This window comes from Amphiprion ocellaris, chromosome 13 (genome assembly GCF_022539595.1).
Source record: "Amphiprion ocellaris isolate individual 3 ecotype Okinawa chromosome 13, ASM2253959v1, whole genome shotgun sequence".
Taxonomy (NCBI): domain Eukaryota; kingdom Metazoa; phylum Chordata; class Actinopteri; family Pomacentridae; genus Amphiprion; species Amphiprion ocellaris.
In genome coordinates this window covers 5,725,014-5,741,065 of record NC_072778.1, presented here as the reverse complement: position 1 = coordinate 5,741,065, position 16,052 = coordinate 5,725,014, and the positions used below count along the sequence as shown (strand labels likewise).

Here is a 16,052-nt window from a genome sequence, read left to right as displayed (position 1 = left end):
GTCAAGATGAAACACTACGTCCGGATAAAAACTGAAAATAACAATTCCTCCCACAACCAAAGACTAGATTTCTGTAGGATGCAGGGAATAACCTCAATATTACCCCCAATAAGTAAAAAGACTGTATGTGTATATATGTGCAGGTATGATACTGAATAAAAACAACTGGTCTGCAGGAGAGTAAACATTTGAAAGCAGCACAGAATTCCACTCCATTGAATTTTTAATTGTTTTGACAGAAATTGATGCAGATAAGATAAAATGAGACACAACTCGGGCAATTCTTGTGCCAGATTTTCCTCAGTTAACAAAATGACATTGCATGAGAATAAGTGCAGTGCCTAACAAGATGAAATGAAGATAAGAATGTAGTTATTTATAGTATATAGACAGTAGATGTAGACAGTGCAAACATTCAAGGAATGAATATGAAACATAAAATATACCAAAATATACGCAAATACTAGTTCTGAAATATAACATTATTGCACCTATCAGTGGTATTGAATAGAAACACTTGTACATAAGTATATAAGTAGAGTAAGAAATTAGCATGTATTCTGGTGTATGTACAAAAACAAATATTGCACACATTTTTTAAAGAGCAAAATATTCATAGAATAGAAGAGAAAAGCAGTAAGTTTTAAGCACAATAACTCACTGAGAATGAAGATAAGTAAGCTAAAATGTGACTAAAATAGAAATGTAAGAAAAAATACTGGTAATGATTCTGAGGTTTTAAAATAATATTACAAAAGACAATAAAATATTGCACATAAAGTTGAAATATTGCACTTGAAAAATGAAATTTATGGGTGATAATGACACTGATATTGCACAAACTACTGAGAAACTCATTTTGCAAACAACATAGATGTTGTTCAAATGTCCGATGTTTCAGCTGTTCTTCCTATAGAAAGGGGATGAGTAATACAGTTGATAGAAAAGACCAAAAAAGGCACACACTGGTGCATAAACATTCACAAAATGCAGAAGATTAAGTGTTTTGACACTCAGAGTTTCTTGGAAGAGTAACCCCAGACCCTCTGCTTAATGTGTCTCTATGAAAATGAAACCTATATGCTGGCATACAACATTAGAAAACCTGTTCACACTTGTGTTTCAGTGTCTTGAACGCACCTATTTTCATTCATTAACATTTAAACCAAATCTACAGAGCACAGATTCTTATTATTTGGTTGATCACAGAATCGAGTATAGAAAATAAGGAGACCCTTTTGTCTGTGTGTTTTGCCTGGCCATGGGAGTAGATTTTTTTTTTTTTTTTTTTTACATTTAGCAGGGATCACAGGGTCTCACCCAGGAATTCAGAGAATCAAACACCTAATTTCCTGCATTCTGGTGAAATTCACTGCACCAATTTGTGTGTTTTCTGCATCAGTATATAGTAGAAATGTCTTTATTTATGTAAAAAAAATACAAAATTAAGACACCAGGTGACGTGAAACCCATATATACAGTTACAATCTACCCCTTTGTGTCTTTTGTTGTGAAGTAAACTCTTTTAAATGTGCATGAGGCACCTATTCACATCAGTGAATTCTGGCCAAAGGTCATAAACGTCATTATACACGACAAACATAAATAAAGTGAAATATTAATAAAGCCTCTACTTCTCCTTTTTAAACTTATATAGCTTATATTTTTCTTGAGTAACTGTTTCAGCAAAACAAAGCAGCATAATAAAACAATAATGACTAGCAATAGAAACAGTCCTGACTTCAGGCTGTCAGCTTTACTTCCATCACACCTGTGGAGTAAACAATTTATTCAAAGTCATTTATTTATTGTTAGAATGCAATATGGGGCTTGGGACATTTGTAAATAATCATTTCTCCCATTCTGACTGTTCCTTAACTGAAACTGCAAAGAAATATTGCTAATTGGACAATCTTCTTCTGCTGATCCAGAGTCAGGTCGCAGCGGCAGAAGGTTGGCATTCCAGGAATTCCTGAAGAGTCCTGAGGTGTTTCCAGGCCGGATGAGATGTGAATCCCCTCAAGTGAGTTCTGATTCTACCCTTATGCTGGAAATATAAGATAAGATAGTCCTTTATTACCTCCGCAGTGGGTAAAATTACAATTTAAAGCAGTGAAGAGGACAGTGATGAAACAAATAGACAAGATATAATAAAAAGCAACAAGGAAGTTAATTTCTAAAGCACCTTATTATACACAGGGTTTATTCAAAGTGCTCTACAGGTGAAAGGTAAAATACTAAATAAAATATGTAATAGATGACAGAATAAAAATGCAGTTATTTGCATTATATAAACCAGTATACAAGATGAATAAAGTGCACACAAACTTTATAGAGTATTTCAGACCGGTTGTCTTGGACAATTGGAAAATACAAAAGATTGTAAAAATAAAAGCATGTAAAAGATAAAGTATACAAATAAAATAGAAAACATAAAGAAATGAAATTAAGTCAACAACATAACAACACAAGTGAAGGATAAAATGTTAAGTAATTAAAATGTTCAGATCTTGAATTAAAGATACAACAAATGCTTGCAGAAGTTGTTTTCAGTTTAAATGTTTGATGCTTTTCTACAACATTTCTGCTGTTTGTTTGAACAAGTATCAGGATTTTCTGTTTACTAATGCAGGTACAGACACAAGAATAAACTTTACATTTGATGTCAACGGTGGGGTTGAAATGTCCTTATAACTTCATGGCATTTTCTGATGAAAGACAGATTTGAGCTCTGTTTTTCAGCATGATTTTTTTCGATAATCAACATCAGTATAATAGGAAAAATCCTAGTTTTAACAGCAGAACTGCACCAGTTTAATGACTATAACATAGAGCCATAGAAATAAGCATCAAAACCTTGGATGTGTTTCTGTTTTCTGACAATTCACCAGAGAAAACTTTAAAAAAGTGCATTTTTGGGACATTTTATAGCAGCATGTGTGAAAGGTGGTTGGTCAAACTGGCTTATCTTCTATATATAAGTGTGTACATTGATATTTTTATAAATGCATATACATTTTTACAACTATTTGACATATTTGATTTCATATTTAAATCCTCCAACAGATAAAGATACATTTGTGATTTGGGGTTAGTCTGTGTTACCTTATTGACAGAAATCTCTGTATATCTGTTATTTCTCACATTTTAATGAAGAAAAATGGTTGTGGTTGATTAAGTGAATTTCTAACAAACGGAAGAAATATAGACATTAATTATGTGTGGAGGACTGCTATTCTCCTGCATGTTTTGATCTGTATAAAACTAATCTGTGCTTGCCAGCTGATCTGAGTCATACCCTGCTGGTAGTTTTACTTCACCGCAGCTAATATCAGGAGCAGAGTGAGAGCTCTTCACTTTTCGAGCCTCTCTGAGTGCAGGAACAGTTCACTCCTCTATTTAACCTCTTGTCTGCCTGCCCTGGAGTTTGGATTCTCAAGAAAAGCATTTGAAATGAAAGTGATTCTGACTGAGGTGATCACAACTGGGTCAAGACTCTAATTTATGTTTTACATTTCAGAATGATCAGCATTTCTTTTTTGTGTACACTCTAAAAAGTAATTCTAGGGATATATTCCCACCTCTAATTAAGTGCATGAACGTCAGATAATTTCAAGTCCCCTCTGCTGTCTTGACATACCTGCACAATTTCAGAAAAGCTAATTTCCCTAACTCAGTGTAGTTTGTTAGTTGAACATGATTGCACTTGAAGCTGTCATAACTCCAATAGATTTATTGACCTGTAATGCATGTGTTTTTGGTTCTCTTTTCTGGGTGGTATGTTTGTAGGTTTCGTCTTAAAAGCATCATACGAACAAAAATTCGCATGAAGAAACCTTTCTGTTTTATTCTTATATACCTCTCTGATTACCTAAATGAGCTCTATATACCATCCAACCCAGTCTAGATTTTAAAAAATGACGCTGCCTTCTGCAATACCTGCACAACAAGGAAACGTTTGATTTATACTGATGGATTAAGCATGACAACAACCACATGCTTGCATTAGTGCGATTGTTCCTGCAATAAACATGATGCACAAAAATGAGAAAATTTGCGCTCTTGTTTATATGAGCTATATGAATGAAAACACAGAGATTTATAAAATGTGTACTGTCCTAGATATACAAATTTGATGTAAACTTTTCATGAAAATGCAGATTTTTTATAGCTTGAAAGCACAACCTGTGTATCTTTAGATTTCTTTATACAGAGCTCACGTTAACTAGGAATTATCAGAATTATAACTGAAAGTTCGGGACCATTCTTAAGACTATTTCCCAAAAGTTTTACACACTGGTTGTTGGAAGTGACTCAGACTTGATCTTACACTGACCTTAAACATAAATAGTTGCTCTAAACCGTGCACAAAGAATCAAGATGCTGTGTTGTGGAGGAGACCTACATCTACTTTTTTTGTGTTACATTTTTGTGTTTTTGCAAAGACTTGGTGGCATCATTAGGTCGAACTGTTAGTGGGTCATGTAAATGTCAGAGAGTCAGCAGATGTTGGCTTGTGGTTGAGCTAAAAACAGATGTGAGCAGCTGTGCCTAGTTGTTTGTGTCATTATTTCTAATCAATAACTTGACATACAGGCAAAATAAAAATAAAACGGACAACAAATGAGCTCAACAGCTTTTCTTATAATGAACCCGTGAACTGCTGACACTTCAGACTAAACTTTACAAAAAGCTCACAACAATTTACCACCAAAACAATGTGGTGATCAAGAGTAACTAAGTACATTCATTCACCTACTGTACTTAAGTAAAATTCTAATATATTTCTACTTTACTTGAGTATTTTTATTATTTGCTACTTCATATACCTACAACTCACCTGCACCTTCAATTATTTATTTGCTCATCCAACTGCCTTATGTTTCTTAAAAATATTGTCTATAGTCGAATTTTCTGCCTTAAATACTCAACATACTTGATAGAATAGAATAGAATAGAATAGAATAGAATAGAATAGAATAGAATAGAATAGAATAGAATAGAATAGAATGAAAAGGGTTAGAGCAGCAGCAATAGAAAAGGAGAAATACAAATATTATTTTATTATTATGAAATTAAATAATTGCACAATATGAAACTATCATTTTGCATAAAAAAGTTTTAAAGAATAGATATTAAAAAATATGAGTCTTACCTGTAGCATATTTTTTTAACATTACACAAAATAATTTCCCCTCGGGGATCAATAAAGTGAGTCTGATAACTGATCGATGAGTGTAATACATTAATTAATTAATTAATCAGGAGTGGGGGACCACATTAATGACTCACGACGCGGCGGATCGATTTTAAATATTTGTTGTCCTCGTTTACCCCGCCCCCCTCCTCCCCACACCACCTCCGGCTCGCCTGCTCTGCGCATGCGCCCCGCTGCTCCAGGAGCGCAGTTTCGGCCTGTTCCGTGGCCGCTCGGTCATTTTCGCCTCTTTGTTTTACTGATAGTGGATTTAACTCGGATTCGAGCCCACATCCAGCGGACCGTGCTGCTCCCAAACAGGTCAGTTCGGCTAACTACTCTCGTCTCACCGCGTGTGTCCGTCCTCGGCGGGTCGGCGGCCGGTTTACGGTCCCGGTTCGCTCCCCCTCCTCCTCATTTTTCGCATGTCTCCCTCGGCTCGGTGCTACGGGGCATGCTGTACGTGTTGTTTTATGTGTCTGTGTGCTGGTGTATGGCGGCGCCGGGCCCTGCAGTTGCACACCGGGGATGAGGGGGGTTTTCAGGGGGAAAAGTGTGCCGTAAAAGGCGGCTTTAATGCCGGCCGGGATGCACACGGTTGGCCGAGCCGGAGAGGAGGCAGTGGCAGCCGCCTGTCTGCCTGTCTCGTCATGTTTAAATGCTGTTGTTCCTTCTGAACCCAACAGCACTTCTTGTTTCCCATTGAGCTGGAATGTTCTTGAAGAAAAGAGCTCATGGTCCACCATTAGGCTAACCTCGCTGCTCCTGCCGTTCAAAGTTCAGCGTGTGTGCGTGTGGACAATCTGCATGAGGTCGGGATTAAATCAAGACACAAAGTTGGTGCATTTTTTTTTTTCCTCTTCTGGGTGGATGTCGCCTCTCGCCAGGCTGCTGCTGCTGCTGCATCGAGCCCTGGGTGACATTGTAGGAAGGGGGGGAAGGCGTGCAGAGAGCAGCCAACAAGTCTGTGCAGTTTTTCTGATCCGGAGCTGCAGTTAAAATATCAAACCTTTCACCCCAGCACGTTTTCTGTGTGATGGAGTTCAAAATCAGCCTTTACATTCAGGGGGGCTTCCTCAACTTTTCCACATCCTGCAGGATCCTGAGCAGCGTGGTGTGGCTGATGTGCAGCTCTGGAGGTGTAGGTGTCAATTAGAGTCATTAAATGTGGTCTCAAGTTCAGTTTTAGGGCAAATTTCTGTCTTGTGAAGCCATTTGTGATGTGTAACTGAGATGGCAATGTGCTCTTTACTCCGAGCAGAGACATGCATGTGCAGAAAGATGCTTTCCTCGTCTTTATCTACTGGAGTTTCTGCACCTTAAATCGGAGCTTCACCGTATGATTTTGTCATTTCAAAGGCTGAATATGCAGCCTACACAAGTGTGATACTTGAACACAGAACAGATTTGAGTAGTTAGACTTTAGAAATGAAAAATACTTATGTACTTATAGAATGAGGATTTTATTTGATGGTAGAGGGAGCAGAGGTAATTTAGCACTTTTCCACATCCTGCAGGATCCTGGGCAGCATGGTGTGGCTGATCTGCAGCTCTGGAGGTGTAGGTGTCATTTAGACTCATTAAATGCGGTCTCAGGTTCAGTTTTAGTGCAAATTTCTGTCCTGTGAAGACATTTTTTGTATGTAACTGAGATGGCAGAGAGATGCATGTGCAGAAAGCTGCTTTCCTCGTCATTATCTACTGGAATTTCTGCACCTTAAATCTGAGCTTCACAGCATGATTTTGTCATTTCAAAAGCTGAATATGCAGCCTACACAAGTGTGATGTGATGTAAGCCTTGAACACTGAGAACAGATTTGAGTAGTTAAACTTTAGAAATGGAGAATACTTGCATACTTCTAGAGTGACGATTTTATTTGATGATAGAGGAAGCAGAGGTAATTTAGCACTTTTCCACATCCTAGAGGATCCTGGGCAGCATGGTGTGGCTGATCTGCAGCTCTAGAGGTGCAGGTGTCATTTAGTCATTAAATGTGGTCTCAAGTTCAGTTTTAGTGCAAATTTCTGTCTTGTGAAGCCATTTTTTGAATGTAACTGAGATGCATGTGCAGAAAGCTGCTTTCTTGGTCTTTATATATGGGAGTTTTTGCACCTTAAACCTGAGCTTCACAGCATGATTTTGTCATTTCAAAGGCTGAATATGCAGCCTACACAAGTGTGATGTGAAGTGTAAGGCTGAACACTGACAATGGATTTGAGTAAAACTTAAGAAATGGAGACAATTTAGGTACTTATAGAATGACAATGTTATTTTATGATAGAGTAAACAGAGGTCATTTAATGTTTTATGGTCAAAAAAAAGAAGTTTAAACAGAAAATTGTCACTTTTGCACATCCTAGAGGATCCTGGGCAGCATGGTGTGTCTGACCTGCAGCTCTAGAGGTGTAGGTGTCATTTAGTCATTAAATGTGGCCTCAGATTCAGTTTTAGTGCAAATTTCTGTCTTGTGAAGCCATTATTTGTATGTAACTGAGATGCATGTGTAGAGAGCTGCTTTGCTCGTCTTTATCTACTGGAGTTTCTGCACCTTAAATCTGAGCTTCACAGCATGATTTTGAATATGCATTCTACACAAGTGTGATGTGATGTGACGCTTGAACACTGAGGACAGATTTGAATAGTTAAACTTTTGAAATGGAAAATACGTACTTATAGAATGAGGATTTTATTTGATGATAGAGGAAGCAGAGGTAATTTAATGTTTTATGAGCAAAAAAGAAGTTTTAAACAGAAAATTGCCGCTTTTCCATATCTTAAAAAGAGTGAATCTTTGTTGTGGATGTTTTAAGGTAGAATTTTTCTTGCCTGCTGTTTAACTTACCGCCTAAATGCTTGTTTGATTACATTTCTGTCTGTCTGACCTCCATCAGATGTATAGGAAACATTGTCATTTCTCTGTGTTCACCTTTCGTCTGAATTTTGCAGCAGAATTTTGTCACATAAAGACTGATTTTGCAACTTATAGGTGTGATGTGATCTGTGAAACTGGTCAGTGAAATGTGGGAGACAAGTTGCATTGAGTAGGGCAAGTTTTCAAATGAAGAATACTTGCATACTTTAGATTGTGGACTTTATTGATAAGAGAGAAAGACCTGTAAGCATTTTGAAAAGGCAATTTCCAATTTAAAGAATTTTTGTGCCTTTAAATGTGTACATTTTTGGGGGATATTTACTTTAAAACAATGAGAAAAACTTCCACCTGCTTACTTCTTAAATATTCATTTTAGATTTCCATCTTTCTGGCCTTCACCAGGTGTATATGGAAAACGTCACATTATATCTCTCTCTATATATATTTATATATTTACATATACACACACATCTCTGTCTTATGAAGTCATTTTTCTCTGTAATTGAGGTGACTCTGTGATCTTCTCTTGGATGTATGTGCACGCGGCTGTTTTCGCCTTCATATGCTCGAGTTTCTCTGTGCCCACCTTTAGTCTGAGTTTCCACAGCAGGGTTCTGTCACCTAAAATTACCAATTTTCAAGGCTGAAAATGCAGCTTTCACACATGTGAGGTGATGTGAAGCTGGGAATACACTCGTAGTTAAACTATTAAAATGAAAAACATTTTAATATTGTGTTTTTTTTTTTTTTTAAATAGGGAGCTTACTGAATCCAGTATTCAGTGTTTTTCCAGTTAATGATATTGCACCTTTTTTTCTGATAAAATACATCATTTTTAAAATGCGTTCCCTTTGCCTCTGATGTAGTCATCTCTCTCTCTTTCGCCATTGTGTTCTCAGACAAAATTCCCACCCATGGCACTATCTGATTGCTTATGCATCACAATAAACAGCCTATCAACACTCAAGGATGAATGTTTTGTATGCTTTTGAAACATTAAACACACATAAAACCTAAATAACCACACTTATCTTGACAGTAAGTGAGACATTGTGCAGGACTTTTCCTCTGACACACCTATCACTCATTCTTCTGTGCAGAGATTTTAATGTAAAACATCAGTTAAATCTTTCACATATTTCCATTTGTTTCGAAAAGAGAAAGTTTTCTCACGGTCAGAAATTAACTTGGCAGTTTTGCAATTTCTGTTTAAATGTGAAGCACAGTCTTTCAGTTCCTTTTGAAGCAGCTGACATGTAGCCCGGATCTCTAAAAAAACTAATTTGGCCCAGCTGTAACATAGATGTCTAGACATCTTTTTGATCTGCAGATCACCGAATCAATGCTTGCATGCACTGTAAACCACAGCCTGTCATACTGAGCCGACTTTTGTTGCAGGGAAACCAAAGAGCGTTCATCATTGTCTCAGTGCTGGATTCAAGTTAGTGCAGTTACTCTGCCATTAAAGCTGCATGCTTTCAGCTTGAAGCAGCCGCGGACATTAACAAAAATAAAATGTGAGCCTCAGTAACCTGACTGACAGGGTGCTTGTTGAAAGCACTTGACTCATGCTGCCTGCTAATGAATTGAGTGTTTTTGTTGGAAGTACACACACTGTGCAAGTATTTTCTCTGCTTTTCTGAGGTTCAGTAGCCTTGAATCTTGTAACAAGCTGCTACTGAACTGAGCTGCTCTCTGATGCTTTACACCATGAGATTTGACACCTTGCACCATCAGAGAAGAAAGAGGTGTAACATTGCCGGGGTCAGATTTTCATTGATGAGCCTTTCACTCACTCTTTTCTTTTTGCTTTCTTTGAAAACTGTATTAGCTTGACACCGAAATCTAAATCTGTGAATTGTCAGCCAGCGGTGAGGAGATGCTCTTGTCTGTCGCAGCCTTTAATTTAGGTTTTATTTCAACTTAAATTAACTTTACTGCACTTTTTCAAAAACCCGCTGGACTCCACTGCCCTGAGTGATGGTTCTTGCACAGCTGGCTTGCACTTTGAGGTCCCATATGATATGACTGTTGCATAAGACTTCACATGCACCCCCCTCAAGCATCAATTTTCATATCAAGTTTCTGCTTACTTTGCAGGGAAACCCCAAATTACCCCCGGCTTTTCTGTGCAGCTGACCTCTGACCTGAAATTGAATAATATCTAAAGAGATTTTCTGATTTTTATAGCAAGATGTCAGCATTTTCATCAGCGGATAATGAATATAAATGGCCAAAGGAACATCTATCTTGACCTTTTTACCCCAGAATACGCATCTCCGCTCTGTTTAAACAATGTTAATGGTCCCACCGGGCAGTCTGATAAAACTGTTGGCCCTGCAGGACAGGCGAGCAGGATACGGCTTCTTTAGGCCCAGCTCTGCTTGATAATGAGAAAACTCAATAGAAGCCGAAGCGCCAGAAGATGCATTTGTCTTTTTCTTGGACAGGAAATGATCTCAGTCAGCTCCATAAATGAGCCGCTGTAGAGAATCCCTCACTCATAAATCAAGCTGCAGTTTGGAGAAGCAGTTCACATTTTCAGTGCCGTTCTCACTTTTTTCCTCCCAAACACAGTTTCTTTGAGCATTTGATGAGAAATGAAAATGAGTTTTGAAGAATAGAATCACACCACAGACCAGGTTGTTGTCCTGATTCAGAGAAAAGAGTTGATGACTCTTTAAGAGGACTGTATGGTAGAATATTAAACATGATCACGATTTCGACCCCTGCTACTGAAATCCAGAGTTTAGACTGTAAACGACACAGTTGCATGTGGGAGCAGGTTTCTCCAGGTGTTAATGAAAGCACAGCCATGACTTTGAAGGTATGAGATGCCAGGGGATCTAATTAATTCTTTGTTTTGTCAATGGCATAATAAACAGTAGAATTGTTAACTTGGCATGAATGTGCACTTGCATGGATGCGATTGGTCAGTGCTGTACGTTAGCAGCTGATGCCGCTTTTTGTTGCAGCAAAGCTTGAGGCAGGTTTAAACTCTTTGCCAGACATCCGTTCCTTTCATTTGTTTTTCCTACCTGGAACTGCCTCCTGTGTCAAAGCAGTGGTCTCATTGAAATGAATGAGGGGTAGTAGGGGGCTGCCTTTTCCATCCGTGCAGCACTATTGTTAGTGCGAACACAGCCTGAAGGTCTGCCCATGCTGCCATTTAAACCAGCACAATCATCTCAGATTAAGAGATTGCACAGATTAGCACATTTACTCGGAGTAAATGCGTCTGTTTTTTTTTTCACATCAGGTTTGATTAGCTATGACATGCGTGTTTGTGCTGTTGACCTGTTGTAAGCCGGCTCGATTGTTCTTTTGAGGTGAAGGAGAATCTGCCAGTTGGCAAGCTTGCTCTTTAGTGAAAGGATGTACTATACTGAGATCAGAATACCAGGAGGAGGAAATGGCAGAAAATATAAAGAAGCTTAGGGAGCGAGCTGAGCTGCAAGAGCAGGTTCCCGACTGGTTAGCATGTTAGCTCGTCAGCGACAGCACCTTGGCACTTCGTCATGTGAGCAGTGAGTGAGCCACCAAACATCCAGAGCAGGTTTAATAAAGATGATTTTAACTGCGTTGCTTTAAGTTTTAAGAAGAAAAAAGAAACTGTAATAGAAATCAGTAAAGCCTCTTTCTATTCTCCTCGTATTCTATTTTAAATATTTACTCAAGGCAATGTACGGCTACATGATACTGGCAAAATAAAAGCTATATGATGCTTTGTGTTTCTGATTGGTTGTAATGGAGTCACTAACGCCTTCACAGTTACAATAAGCAACACAGAGTCTTTTGTTGTTTTTAAAGAATCTTTTTAAATAAGACAAGTCGAATATAGTGACTTCAGTGAAATATCAATATATGGTTCATTTTCCAACTGAGCAGGAAGTCAAACATGATGAGTTCAAGGACAGTTATTTGTGTTTTTGCTTTGCAATCATCATCATCCAGCTATGTGGTGATTGAAATGTCAAACAAATTACTCTCATCGGCGCATGTGGTGACAACAATTGCGAGACAGAATACCTGTTTTTGGTCAGTCGGCTTTTCTGTAGCTGATTTTGCATTTCTTTCTGCAACCTTTTCTAGTGTTTTCTAGTGGATCCATGGATTTGTCAAAGAGATTTCCCATTGTGAGATGGTGTCACATTGTCACTGTAACTATGATAACAAGTGAATGCTACATCAGCTGCCTGCTGATGATCACGATTGCAATCCTACTACAGATTGACCAGGCGTTATCCGTCGAAAATGAAACGGGGAACAACTTATTCAATTGTTGAGGTATTTCCAAGTCCCGTCAATTCCCGCAAGGTAATTTTTTATTAAAGATTTCATCTGTTGGAAACGATACAAAGACTGAGCATCCTTGGCAGAGCACTGTGCTTTCTAAGTGCTTTTCTTGTATTGTAAATGAGGTTCTATTGTACCGAGAAAAACTTGCAAAGAAAAACTTCCAGCGTGATGTGTTTCAGTTAATTTCCATTACTTCACATTGCACTTCTGCAATGTCACTATATATCACAGTGTCAGTGCTGAAACGATATATTGTGCTGCACCTAAGCAAGCAGCAGCAAAATTCTCCAAATAAGACTGTTCAGATTGTCAATTGAAAGGAATGAATTTATCAAAAGGAGTATTAGGACCATAAAGCATGAAAGCTCGAGGTGGAACCGTGTGTAATAAAAAACTAAGAAACATAATTTAAAAGATGGCACACTGAATTTTTCCCTCTGAATGCAGCAGTGATGATTTATCTCTTGTGTTATTATTTAGACCAGGGCACTGAAAAATCCCTCACTGATGACTTTTTGGCAGAGGGATGAAAAATTCCCCTCTTGTAGCATGAACACAGTGGATTATCCAAAGCGGCATTAAGAGCAGAGGGCAGAAGAGTACACGTCGAATCAGTGGAGACTTGCAGCAAATATTTCAGTCCAGATAAGATTAATTCCTCTGTGCTTTCGCTGATCGTATCTGTTTTATGTCAACATCTCAGTTAACTGGTTGTCAACAGGTGGTGTGAATTTAAATGGTATGACTTGCCTCTGTGTTGACATTAAAAACACCGGCTGACAGATGGTGCGCTGAATTCAGGTGGAGAAAACAGCAAAACAAGACTCAGCCGCCTGCGTTTCAGATCGAGGCGCTGATTTCTTTCTCTTTAGTTATCTAATTTATTATTAAGAGATGCCTTAAATGCAGACGACACGGCCACACACTTGTAGGTGCTTAACCTAATTTGTAAAGTCATTCTTACTATTTTGGGATGCGTGTAGGATGGTGGCAGGCAAATAAACAAAAGCTGGGCAGCTTCCAGACTCATTTGTCAGTTCAGCTGGTTTAATGAAGTCAGGAAGACGGTGCACATTGGCTGCATGATTGCTAAAATGTTTCTCCTTATTGCTCTCAGGTGATGTAACTTTCCCTCTGGTAAACACATCAGGGGTTCTTCAGTTGCTGCTGACGTTTTTTTTTCTAAATTTGTCTAAACTTGCTGTGCTGGTTGTCATTGGTAACCGATAAATTTTTTTGCACTGACTGTTACATGATTGGTTTAATTTTGAGGTTTAACTGTATCTTGTATATTAGCTTGTGGGGCTAAGTGTGATAACAACACTAAAACTGAACTGGTGCCGAATTTTTGAAGCAGCAGCATTAATATTTGAGAGTTTAGAACCTATAACACAGTGTAGAACCTATAAACAGTTGGTGATCTTATTTTTTGAACATAAACATCCAGTCTCAATATGGATCATGTAGAGCAGAACTTTTAATGGTTGAAATATTAAATTGACGGAGCTCTCTGATGTGCAGACTTTGATGTCTGTACCTAAAATTCATGGTTTGCTAGGTAGCTCGTTTTTAACGCTTTGATGCACAACATGGATTAAAAGTGACCCAAATCCAATGGAAAATGGGTATCTCCTGACCCATGCTGTCCATCAAAGGGTCCAAATCAGCTGACAGCATAAATAAATTAGATTAAGAAGAACCCTTATCGTATTTATTTTGATAAAAAGATGTATATTGGACCATAATTATTACTATAAAAGCCAAAGTAGTCAAATTTGCTCATATTATTAACAAAAAAATACACAAATATAGTATCGATAATACGCGTAATTAGTCTCATGTAAAAAATACATATAATAAAAATGTTCTTTGAGAAAAATGTAAAATATTTATAATTAACTGCAGTTTTAGAATTGCACAAAGTAACGCTGGCTGTCGACACTAAGGGCACCGCCATCTTATTTGAAGAAACTTTATTGAATTGGGAGTGTTTTTTTGTTAACGTTAGGCGCAAGAACTGCATGATGGCTTGCAGCTCACCACTTTACACACCAACACTGGCTAAAGTTACTGGCTAATGATTCTGTATGTTGTGGACAAACCGGCCAAGAGAGTGAACATTTTGTTACTACCGGTAATCCCATAGTCCATAGTGCACCTCAGGTTGACAAAACGCAGGCTTCATATAATATCCTGCCATCAAACACATGCAGTTTTCATCATACTAACCACTCAGCGACACAGTTTGTAAATGAGCTCAAACTTAGCTTTGCTTTTCTGTGCTTCGCTTTCTTGTAACTTACCTGAAATTATACCATATACAATTTAACAATTCGTAATTTAGTATGGTGCATTTGCATGAATACCATAGTCTAATACTGCTAAAGCTTTAAATGCACTGTTAAGGTCGTCAGTCAGCTGATAAATTTTTAGATATATTGATCCAGAGCTGTCACAGATAAGGATTTATCTTACATGCCATTGACCAAACCAGATAAAACGACATTTACAACCACGTTCCTCTCTTATATTTCCTAATTCTATGTTTTTATAGCCAGTAGTTCCACGATAACGCACGGCTTATTCTCCACCAGCAACAGCTTTTGGTTCTGGGGAGTTTAGGATTTAACTGCCAAGGCTGGAAAGCAGGAAATCAGCAGAATTCAATTATGCACCTTCATCTGCTCTCAGTGTTATTGTGGCCTTATGCTTTAAGCAAAGAAAGAAATGCAGCTAATCCAGTTCTGAGCATGTAATTTGTCAGCTTTATTAGTTGGCTAAACTTTTCAGAGGTCACCCAAGCTTATATTCAAACATGAACGTGACATTTTCTACTTTCTCAAGGCAGGATGTAGTAGAAGAAATTAAATATTTTGTTTTTTTAACATAAACTTTAAAGGCCAGCTGCCCAGAATGATTTGCATTAAACTTAACAGATAATCTGAGTTTAGGAAAAGGTGATGAATAGAACTCCATTTGAGTTTAAAGATTTTGTTTGGAGAAGCTCCTTCCTTATCACACTTCCACTACTGTCTGGCCCAGTTTATTTTCTCCTGAAACTAAGCTGCAGGGCGACAATATAACAGGTCAGCTTTTATTTAGTGGTCTGTCAGCTGTTTGACAGAACCTGGTCAAGGTTCAGCGGGGGTCTGACTTCTCCCGAAAGTCTGTATCAGAGCGATGTGCCAGTGACAGCGCTGTTTAGCATCTCTGTCGGTTTAACGAACCCAGAAGGCCTTTGTTAATGAACGTCGATGGGCCAAATGAGGAATTAATTACTTGCTTGCCTTGTGCTTTTGGCCCGGCTTGTACAGTAAATGGGTAATAACTGTCATCTCTGGGTCTGTGTGTGACTCACCGTGTCTCCACATGTGGCCTGTAGCCCACAGTTTGTGGTTAAAACTGAAAAAAAAAAAAAAAACAGGGCAAGACTACGAGCCTGTTAACCAACAAACCCACGTAATGGCTCATTGCATCCTCCGTGTTGGAGCAGGCGTCTAGTCCACCACAAAACTGAAGGGTGCAATTGAATGTTTTATTTTTAATCTGGGAAGTGAAAACCTCAACCTTTCTGATTCTTTGGTCTCGAAATTAATTGATTGCTGTACGAAGTTCTTTATGAAACATGCATCCTCTAAAACAGGGAAGATACTAGGTTTTATTATCTCACAGTGGTTATGTAG

At 38.2% G+C, this 16,052-nt stretch overlaps 1 protein-coding gene across 2 annotated transcripts in view; it reads left to right on the top strand.

The window, feature by feature from the left end:
• The first annotated feature begins 1,931 nt into the window (after window positions 1-1,931).
• LOC111578485 (polycomb group RING finger protein 3) overlaps window positions 1,932-16,052 on the top strand; it is an 81,280-nt gene continuing 67,159 nt past the window's right edge. The window contains exon 1 of one of the 2 annotated variants that reach the window (XM_035955111.2): window positions 1,932-2,023. The gene's annotated coding sequence lies outside the window, so the exon portion shown is untranslated. Of the gene's footprint in view, window positions 2,024-5,378; window positions 5,519-16,052 lie in introns of those variants that run through there. The other variant, XM_023285326.3, reaches the window with a different exon arrangement.